Source organism: Eriocheir sinensis, unplaced genomic scaffold, assembly GCF_024679095.1.
Source record: "Eriocheir sinensis breed Jianghai 21 unplaced genomic scaffold, ASM2467909v1 Scaffold1061, whole genome shotgun sequence".
NCBI lineage: Eukaryota > Metazoa > Arthropoda > Malacostraca > Decapoda > Varunidae > Eriocheir > Eriocheir sinensis.
The window spans coordinates 92,501-103,315 of record NW_026110365.1 but is presented as its reverse complement, the minus strand read 5'-3'; the positions used below and the strand labels follow the sequence as shown (position 1 = coordinate 103,315).

The window sequence follows — 10,815 nt, the reverse complement described above, 5'->3', positions numbered from 1 at the left end:
ACGAGGAAAATAAGTAGTAGAAAAACGATTGAGAAAGGGAAGAAGAGGAGGCGAAGGAGGAGAAACAAAAAAGGGAAGGAAGAGAAGGAAGAAGAGAGAAAAAGGTAGAGGAAGAGAAGAAGAACGAATCGAGAAAAAATATGCATTGACCATAAGCGACTTGCACCCAAAACCATCTCAGACTCAACACGTAACATACCCCCCCACCCACCCACACACACACACACACACACACACAAGCACAACCACTCCTTAATCCCTTCATTCCACCTTGCAAATCCACCCCAGCGTCACAGCAAAGCCACGAAAAGCCAAAAGAACAAGCCTGGACAAGCCACCCCTTACCACAACGCCACAGCTGATCGTCAACCCCAACCAAGGCACAAAACTGAGCTTAATTCCCTCGTCGGCAACAGATGGCGGAATCATAACAGTAGGGGTGACGTCAGCTGTCTTGGCCCCGCCCCCCGCCGGCTCAGGCTATATAGCGGGTGAGCCCATTGAAAAAACATACATTCACGTGCAATATCAGCCCCTGACAACCCGTGGCGGAACCTAACGCGACAGTCAAGGTGAGCCGGAAGTGTTTGGACCCGAGAACGTGACAGCAAGATCTTCCTCCTCCTAAGAATTCATTTGTTTATCAGTGTTTAAGGTTCTGCTTGGCGCTTCCTCCCTCCCTGACGTGGATTTAAACCGTAGTGCAGTGACCAACCTCTTCCTCTTCCTCCTCCTTGTCCTCCTCCTCGTCCTCTTCCTCGTCGTCAGCAAAGTGCAGTGATCAAACCTCTTCCTTTTGCTTCCTCCTCGTCCTCGTCCTCGTCCTCCTCCTCCTCGTCCTCTTCCTCAACGTAGGGCAGTGACCAACCTCCTCCTCTTCCTCCTCCTTGTCCTCCTCGTCGTCCTCTTCCTCGTCGTCAGCAAAGTGCAGTGATCAAACCTCTTCCTGTTGCCTCCTCCTCGTCCTCGCCCTCCTCCTCGTCCTCTTCCTCTTCGTCCTCTTCCTCAACGTAGAGCAGTGACCAACCTCTTCCTCTTCCTCCTCCTTGTCCTCCTCCTCGTCCTCTTCCTCGTCGTCAGCAAAGTGCAGTGATCAAACCTCTTCCTTTTGCTTCCTCCTCGTTCTCGTCCTCGTCCTCCTCCTCCTCGTCCTCTTCCTCAACGTAGGGCAGTGACCAACCTCCTCCTCTTCCTCCTCCTTGTCCTCCTCGTCGTCCTCTTCCTCGTCGTCAGCAAAGTGCAGTGATCAAACCTCTTCCTGTTGCCTCCTCCTCGTCCTCGCCCTCCTCCTCGTCCTCCTCGTCCTCTTCCTCTTCCTCCTCCTTGTCCTCCTCCTCGTCCTCTTCCTCGTCGTCAGCAAAGTGCAGTGATCAAACCTCTTCCTTTTGCTTCCTCCTCGTCCTCGTCCTCGTCCTCCTCCTCCTCGTCCTCTTCCTCAACGTGGTTCAGTGACCATTATCCAACCTCCCTCCTCCTTGTCCTCCTCCTCCTCCTCCTCCTCCTCCTTCTCTTCCTCGCCTTCTTCCTCTTTCTCGTCGGTGCCAAGCGGGATAGTGATCGAAAGGGTGATGGTTTGTGGCGTGTTCTATGGAAAAGGAGAAGCATTACGATCCCTTCCCGTTGGTCTTGTTTCGTGATCTCTCTCGCTCAGCTCATACGATGTTGTTTTGGTGTGTAAGGATTGTGCTTCCATCCGTGTTGCCTCCTGCCTCCGCCTCGCGTGCAATCCCTCCTTTTGGTCTTGTCACGAGATCTCTTGCTCCTATTCAGCTAAAGCTTTGTTATTTTGGTGTAGAAGGGTTGTGATTCTTGCACACATCTACACTTTTTTTTTACGTTTAGGCCTATGACGCCGCTAGGCTTTCCTGGTGGGGAATGATGGTCAGCCCCAGCCCGTTATAGCGCAGGCAAGTGTTTATAGAGACACCATCTTGCTTGGCTCATGCTGACCCCCGGTTTACAACTTATTTACAACAAAGGAAATATATCGAACACAGCACAGAATACCATTAATTAAAAAAAAGCCCGATTCACATTGCCTCAAGCTATACATAGTAATAGTAACTGACCTTCCTTATGAAACCTACCTTATACTTCACGGCAAAGGAAGTGAGAGAGATCAAGGGCGTAACACAAAACACATATAAGAAGAAAAATCCCGCCACATGATGCGAAAAGCTAATCATACAAACGAGGCGTGTAGTCATGTATTCATCTTCTGCTCCTGAGGCTGTGAGGAGGGAGGGAAGATGAATACTTACTCCTGGGGGCCTCGTGATGGTCCCTTTTCCAAATTGCTGCCTCGGGTCTGGTATAGCGGTTCTCTGATATACCTTGCAAAGTCCCGTATGCTCAGATGTATTCAGCTCACACATATGTCAGGTTAAAGAAGGGGATGGAAAAGGGAGGGAAGGAGGAAAGGGAACGTGTATTGTAGAAGAAGGAAAGGGGGTGAAAAGGATGAAAAAGGTAGGAAAGGGGGAAAGAGGATGAAAAAGGAAGGAAAGGAAGAGGGAAGGGAGAGGGAAAAGTGTGTATTGTAGAAGAAGGAAAGGAGGGGGAGAGGATGAAAAAGGAAGGAAAGGAAGAGGGAAAGGAGAGGGAAAGGTGTGTATTGTAGAAGAAGGAAAGGAGGGGAAAGAGGATGAAAAAGGAAGGAAAGGAAGAGGGAAGGGAGAGGGAAAGGTGTGTATTGTAGAAGATGGAGGAAGAAGGCCACAAGGGAAATTAGTCGGGTTCTCACAAGTGTTTTCACCTTCATGATGCAGAAGCCTTGGGATGTATGCCGAGGATAACAAATTAAAGTATATATACGTATACAAACACTTAATTCTCAATGTCATTATCTTGTAATAATAGGGTGCTTGAGGGTCCATACTGGATACGATGGATAACTCTTTACTGACCCGTTCAAGTCAATGTGAAAGGTTGGTGAGATCTGTATATGGCCCGTATCCTCAGACGCTCCCGGTCGAACCATCACTATAGACTCATTAAACTACCCAACATGGAAATACTAACACAGCCTCTACGAAAGCCTTATCTAATGTGGGCGTGTGGGCCTCGAAATGATTGAGAGTATCGGCCTTAGACAAACAAACATAGAGTCCGGAGGTTGTGCTGGGTGACTTGGAAGAACGAAAGGATTAATGTTTTCTCCTGAGGGTCTTGTTACGGTCCTGCGTCCATAATGATTCAGCCTTCAGCGGCGGGGGTGGAGGTCCGTGTTCTGCGGCCTAGCGGTTCCTGGGTTTTTCGAGACCTGGACAAACAGCACTGGGTCAGGAAGGCATTAGGAGTGCAGCAAGACGAGTGGAATGTCACTGGAAGCTTATTCTGAGTTTTCGTAATTGTTCTTAGGGCAGTTATGGAAGAGAAATGGAAGCTTATTTTGTGATTATAGCTTTTGTAAGGGTTTAAGCTTCTAACTGTTGATCTTTGGGTAGTGTTCTTCAAGCTCATTATAGCGTACGAGTTTTGTCCCAAGCTTTACCCTGACGACCTATTTTGAAACTTATTGAATATCAAGGGTCGTACTCCTGAACACTTCGTCACCCAAGCACATATATTTGACAAGGCTTTCGCAGGAGTCGTGGGCATTTCCAGGGGTAGTTTTATGACCCTGGTGGTTGTTTCAGTCTTCTTCTGTACCATGAACCTAAAATATTACTCATAAGAACCCGACTGATCTCCTTTCTGCCCTTTGGAAGTGGTTGATGTGAGGGATAGAAGAAGGGTCTAACAGTGCCGACCTAAGGGCTGTGTTCCCTCCTCCGTCATGTATTCAATTATCTATTCATGAACAAGTGACGGACCAAAGAGTATGAGGAGGTCCCGAGGGCTCAGTTCAGACCACTAGTAGTTGAAGGATTTAGGAATAGTTTACAGCTTCCCTGGGGCGTTCTACAGCTTAAGAGAAATTACTTTAAGGCTAATGAATATTCAAATTTGACAGAAGCCTAATTGGACCCCACAGGAAAACACTTCATTACACAAAAAAAGGGTGTTAGGCTTGTTTTAATGATAATTGCTATGAACTTCTAAATATGGAGATAAGAGGAACCAATATAACACCTCGGTAGAAGATATTTAGGTGCTCTTAAAGACTTAGGATATGCAGGCAATGACGCAGAGCTACGTTCAAAGTATATGAAGGCGAGGGTGAGTCTGAGATCGAGAGAGAGGGAGAGAAAGGGAGACACTTGATGGGTTAAGAGAATGCGTTCGTTTTATAATAGCCTGTGCCTTGGGGAAGGGGGGGGGGGGGAGGTCCAGTACTACGTCCCACCTGTTGGTCTCCGTTAGTGGTGCCGCGTCAGATGGCTTCCCGCGCCTCAGGTACCGCCGAGCTAAGAGAGGCAGGAATAGTGTTACCGTAGCGTCCGTATTCCTCCCCTTCAGGCGGCAAGCGCTGGTTCCAAGGATCTTATTTATATATGTTAGTTGTTATTGTTGGTGGTGATGGTGGTGGTGGTGGTTTTGTTGTTGTTGTTGTTGTTGTTGTTGTTCTTACTTCACACCTGTTTAAATGCTTGTCAGGTACAGTTTTGGGGGGATTTATGTGTATTGGGGTTATGTGTGTGTTTGTGTGTGTGTGTGTGTGTGTGTGTGTGTGTGTGTGTGTGTGTGTGTGTGTGTGTGTGTGTGTGTGTGTGTGTGTGTGTGTGTGTGTGTGTGTGAGTAACAAGACGCAGAAATCGGTTTTGTTATTCGTAGCGCGGTCTTTGCTTTCTCTCTCTCTCTCTCTCTCTCTCTCTCTCTCTCTCTCTCTCTCTCTCTCTCTCTCTCTCTCTCTCTCTCTCTCTCTCTCTCTCTCTCTCTCTCTCTCTCTCTCTCTCTCTCTCTCTCTCTCTCTCTCTCTCTCTCTCTCTCTCTCTCTCTCTCTCAAAACGCCAAATCTTTCAAATCCACAACATTTATACAAGAACTTTCTACATAATACAAACAGCAACCTCAAAATACAAACATCCTTACAAATACGTATGTCTTGAAGGGCGTCCTAACTTTGTATTAATGAAAGAAATAAATAAAAACAAAAGCTAAATTATAATAGAAGAAAACGACAACAAATGCATATGTAATGTTTAGTGGGTGGGAGAGAGAGAGAGAGACATATATAGTAACCCCGATAGACAGACGGAATGGTCACCCTGTCTCTCACTCTCTGTCCCTCTCCTCCTCCTTTTCTTCCTCCTCCTTTCTCCCGCGTTATAGTTTCTCCTCCGGTCTGTAGTATCCTCATGTCTCTTCTATAACCTCTATATCACGTAAGACAACCTTCCTTTATAATATTCAGTAAAGTTTAGGGTTTGAGTGTGTTTGCCTTCTCTTCTGCTATGCTGGTGGAGTTTAGCGCCATGAAATCTCACTCATTACGTTCATATATTTCATGGCACGCTTCTCACTCATGGTTCCCTGTTCTCGGTGGTCTATAAAAGGAGGTGAGGGAAGTCTTGTTGTCAGTCGCGTGTGTGTCGTCGTTGAGGGTGGAGTGTGCTGGCTGTCTCGTGTTGTTGTATTTGTTCAAGCACGCACGAGCACACTTATACATACATACATATCTGCATACGCCCTCCGCCTCCTCCCCCGCCGCCAATGTTAGTGTTTGTTTGTTGTTTTGAAGTTGTTTTAAGGTGTGTCTTGTGTTTAGTTCTTGTTTTGGGGTGTTTTAATTGTTTTTATGTAATGTTTGATGGTAATTGAATGGAGTGATTGTGTTATATGTTTATTGCGGATTTGTGGATGGTTTCCCGTGCAAACACACACACACACACACACACACACACACACACACACACAAAGGGTTAAGTTTAATTACACACATACACACCTGACGCGTGATTTTACACACACACACACACACACACACACACACACACCGGTACACATACATGGATAATTTGCATAGTAATTTCCCATTGTCATCGGAGCCCCTTTCAGAGTTACAATGCCTTGAGCAGGGGTTTATTTTTTTTTTTCTTGTTTAGTTTCTTTCCTGGGTCGAGGTAATTGTGTGTGTGGGGGGGGGGGGTGAAGGGTCCTAGCTGGTAGGGTCTCAAGAATTCAACGTTGCTGATGACGTATCATTTGGTTTCAATGAGATGGTCAGCTTTTTATTTAGCATATTTTCTCTTATTTATCAATCATCTAGTATTCAGGCTTGGTGGGGGGAGCGGCTTGCCTTATCTAACATACGGTCATGGCCTTATCTAGTATACAGACTTGGTGAGGGAACTTCTTGCCCTCTCTCTTGTACAGTCTTGGGTTGGTTGTGATCCCTCGCTCCCCCGCAGATGATGATCAAAGTGGTGCTGCTGGCCCTGGTGAGCGTGGCGTGCGCGGCCTCAGTGGAGAAGCGGCAAGGCGCCCCCGTGGCCCAGGCGAGGGACGGCGCCTCACACGGTTCACACGGCGGCCACTCAAGCGGCGGCGGCGGCGGCGGCTCATCCTACGCAGCCCCCGCCCCCTCCACCTACGAGGAGGGCGGCTCCCAGGGCAACCTCTACTACTATTATTACCCCGTGTCCGAGTATGGCTCCACCACTGACGTAGCCGAGGGAGGCTTCGACGTGTTCGCCGCCGTCATCCTGCCCCTGCTGATCATCGGCGGCGTCCTGCTCATCCTGTCCTCCCTCACCTTCACCCTCACCAACGGCAGGGCGATGTCCACCGAGGCGCGGGAGGAGTCCGTCATGGAACAGCTGCATGACGAGATCAGGCAGTCTTCTACATCTACCTCAACGCCTTCGAAAGCGAGCAGTGCATCCAGCGGACCATCTGCCAGCTGGGCACCTACGCCAAGGACTTCAAGGGCAAGAACTTCGTCCTCAGGTAAGCTGGACCTTGGCGCCGGGCTCCCACCTTAGCCTCTTCCTGACATTAAGAACCCTTCCCCTGCCAAACAAAACGCCTGCCCCTGTATCCCAACCCTCTTCCTCCTTCTCTCTGTCACACCCCTCACCTCACCAATCTCACCCCCAATGTACCTTGCTCTCCGCCATGACCAGAGTAACCCTTCATGAAGAACCTTAAAAGATACTCGTAAAACCCACCTTGGCATAAGACACTATCGCCTCATCCTGAGAGAGAGAGAGAGAGAGAGAGAGAGAGAGAGAATGGTGATTGGCGAGGGATAGAGAAGAGAAGGAAGGAAAAAGTAGGACCGGAAATAGCTGAGAAAGGAAGGAGAAAGAGAAAGAGGGGGAGAGAAAAGAGTGGAGGAGGGAGGAATAAGGAGAGGGAGACGACGCGTTCCCTTGCTATACGTCCTTCCCTTTGCATTTTAAACCGAACTCTGATGGGACCCGAAACTTCTTGGATTCGACTTGTAATACGGCCCAGTACCCTAAATCACCCCTTCCTTATCCCTCCCCCCCCACACACACTCTTTCCCTTTAAAAATACTCGTCAAAACCTACCCATACATAAGACACTATCAACTTCTGGCATAACAGACGCTCTCTTCTTCCCCCACCTCCTTCCCTATAAAAATACTCGTCAGAACCTATCTATACATAAGACACTCAACTTTTCCTGGCATAACAGACGCGCTCTTCTTCCGTACGATCCTCCCCTTGCATCTTAACCCTTACCATCCCTTCCTTACACCCCTTCCTTCTTTCACCAGCCTCACCCTCCTTCTCCCCCCCCATACCAACCACTCAGTCTTTTGCCTTTCTACCGGCTCATCATCCTCCTGTCCCCTTTCTGCAGGCCGGCCGCGTCCGTCTCACACTCTCCATACTAAAACCCCGTCACATGATCTCACTCTCTCCATTGACCTGCTTATGGGCTGCTGGGGGCTTTGTCCTGCCGCTGCGTCCCTAATGCATAGCCCATAGCGGCCCATAGCGTTCCCCTGCCTTACCCTGGTCCCGTATTCTCAGACCGGCTCACACAACTACTATTTCTAAAGCCCACAATAGGGTTTAGTCGGGTTCTCGTGAGTGTTTTTCGTATCCATGGTGCAGAAGCCTTGTTAAACTATCACTTGGCTCTTTGAACTACCTATGGAAGTACCCACAACAACCTCTACGAAACCCTTATCTAATGTGAACATAAGCCTTGTCAAACCACCACTAGGATCATAAAATTACCCATGGAAGTACCCACAACAACCTCTACGGAAGCCTTATCTAATGTGGGTGTGTAAGCTCCGAAATGTTTGAGAATATGCGCCTTGGTGTTGGTCCTTCTGTGCATACTCGTCCTGTAAGCTTTCTGGCCCTCAAGTCACTGAAGGAACAACGATATCATGTCCACGTTGTTGATCTTGCTGACGATACGGAAACAGGCACAGAAGACGCTCATTTGATTGGCAACTTTCCGAGCATAACGTTCTCCCAAGCAGCATACGTGTGAGTTTTTTGGTTTGTCACTCCGGAGACGTAATGCAAACTATGGTCACGTATTAAGGTTTCGCAAGGGTCGTTTAAGGTAGCCGTTGTGTGCCTCCCATGTGCGCCTTATGTTCGAGCCCCGCTGTCCGTATGGCGCGCGGTCCCCGATGAGAGGTGAGACAAACGAGCATTTAGGAGATTTCATTTACCGCAAAACGCAAGACTCCTCGTGACCGTGACCGCTGCCGCAACCACTAAACAGACAGCAGACAGACATCTTGCGGATTATCTCTACTTCTCCCTCTGTCTCCTTCTCTCTCCTTCTCTCTCTATCTCCCCCTTCTTCTATTTCTATTTCCTCCTCTCTCTCTCTCCCTCTCAGTTCCCTTCCACATCTCTCTTCTCTCGCTCCTTCTTTTCTTTGCCAACCTTCCGACTACCATCCTCTGACCCTTTTTTATCTCCCTCCCTTTTCCTCTCAACTTTCCTCTCTCCCTCCATTACTTCTCTCATTTCTCTCCTTCCTCCCTCCCTTCCTCTCTCCATTCTTCCTCTCCCTCCCTCTCCCTCCCTCTCCCTCTCTCTGTCAGCCTTCCTCCCTTCCCCCCTTCTTCTCTCTCAATCAACATCAGCATCTACTCCTCTCCCTCCCTCTCTCCCTCTCTCTCTCTCTCTCTCAGACACGCTTCCTCCTACACAGACACGTACACACAAGAATAAGTACACAACGCACACGAAGCGATAACTGAACCAGCACGTACACACACACACACACACACACACACACACACAGATAGATGGATAAAGATATATACAGATATGTGGATGGATAAATAGATAGAAAGATGGATAGATAGAGAGCGCGAGAGAGAGAAAACGACACGCCAGCTTTCAACGACTCCATACATCAAATAATTAACGTCACTTCTGCTGCTTCGGTTTTCGCTCCGTATAACGTCGCTTTCCCATCCGTATAACGCAGTGTGCCGTGGGTGACAACTTTCCTTTCCCCCACCCACCTCGTCACCCTAAAACCCAACCTCCCCCTTCCCCCACCCACCCCATCACCCTCAAACCCCCCTCCCCCTTCCCCCACCCACCCCGCCCTCATCACCCGTCACACTTTCTCGTCACGTCACGTCACGGTGGTAGAAGTTCGAGTCTGTTCATCAATGCGCTTGGGTGACATTTTTTTCTTCTTTTTTTGTTTGTTTTTTGCGTGAATGTCATCCCCTACGTTACCTTTTTTTTTTTCTTTTATGTAATATTCATGTTAGTTTTTTTCTTTGTTGTTTTTGTTTTCCCTGCTCATCTAGTTTAGTTTATTTAACTTTTTTTCTTCTTTTTATTTTTTGGCTTCGAAATATGCATGATTTTTGTTGTTGTTGTTATTGTTGTTGTTGTTGTTAGGTCATTTATTTTCTTTTGTCTCCTATTTGCTTGTTTATGGTCTATTCTTCATTGCTTATTCAGTATTATTCATCTTATCATTCATTTCCAATTCGAGCCATAACAGTTTTTCATTTATTATTTTTCTTTCTTTTTTTGTTTTTTGTTTTCTTTACGTCATTTTCTTTTTGTTTCCATCGTTCTTTTTAGTCCCTTCGTTTTTACTCTTTTTTCTCTTGTTTTTTTGTTTTTTTGCTGTTGTTCTTTGTCTTGTTTTTGTCTTGTTTTTGTCTTGTCTTCTTACCGTCATGACCTGCTTCCTCCCTCATTACCTCCGACTGTCTCCTTCCGGCTTTTTATCTCCCTCCCTCCCTCCCTCCCTCCCTCCTTTCTCTCCCTCCCTTCTTCCCACCCTCTGCCTTCTCACCCTCTCCCTCTCTCTCTCTCTCCTGCTCCACTTCTCTTCCTCCCGTCCTTTCTTCCACCCTCCTCTTCCTCCTCCTTCTCCTCTATCTCCCTTTCTTCCTGTTTCTCTCTCTCTCCAATCTCCATCCTTCCTTCTATTCTCCCTTCCTTCACTCCTTTCTCTCTCTCTCTCATTCTCTTTTCCTCCCCTTATTCCTCCCTTCCTTCTCTATCTCTCTCTCTCTCTTATCATTCAACCTTCCCTTTTCCTCTTTTTGCCTCCTCCCCTTTCTCCTTCCCTCTTCACCCCTTTCTCTTCTCTTTTTCTCCCTTCTTCCTCTTTCTCCTCTTTATCTCTCCATTTTCTCCTCCTATATGAGTGATTTCCCTCATGTATTCTCTCCACGCTTTCTCCCTCTCTCTCTCTCTCTCTCTCTCTCTCTCTCTCTCTCTCTCTCTCTCTCTCTCTCTCTCTCTCTCTCTCTCTCTCTCTCTCTCTCTCTCTCTCTCTCTCTCTCTCTCTCTCTCTCTCTCTCTCTCTCTCTCTCTCTCTCTCTCTCTCTCTCTCTCTCTCTCTCTCTCTCTCTCTCTCTCTCTCTCTCTCTCTCTCTCTCTCTCTCTCTCTCTCTCTCTCTCTCTCTCTCTCTCTCTCTCTCTCTCTCTCTCTCTCTCTCTCTCTCTC

At 47.8% G+C, this 10,815-nt stretch overlaps 1 pseudogene; it reads left to right on the top strand.

Moving 5' to 3' along the window:
• Window positions 1-521: 521 nt before the first annotated feature.
• Window positions 522-10,815, top strand: part of LOC126989133 (uncharacterized) — a 17,911-nt pseudogene continuing 7,617 nt past the window's right edge.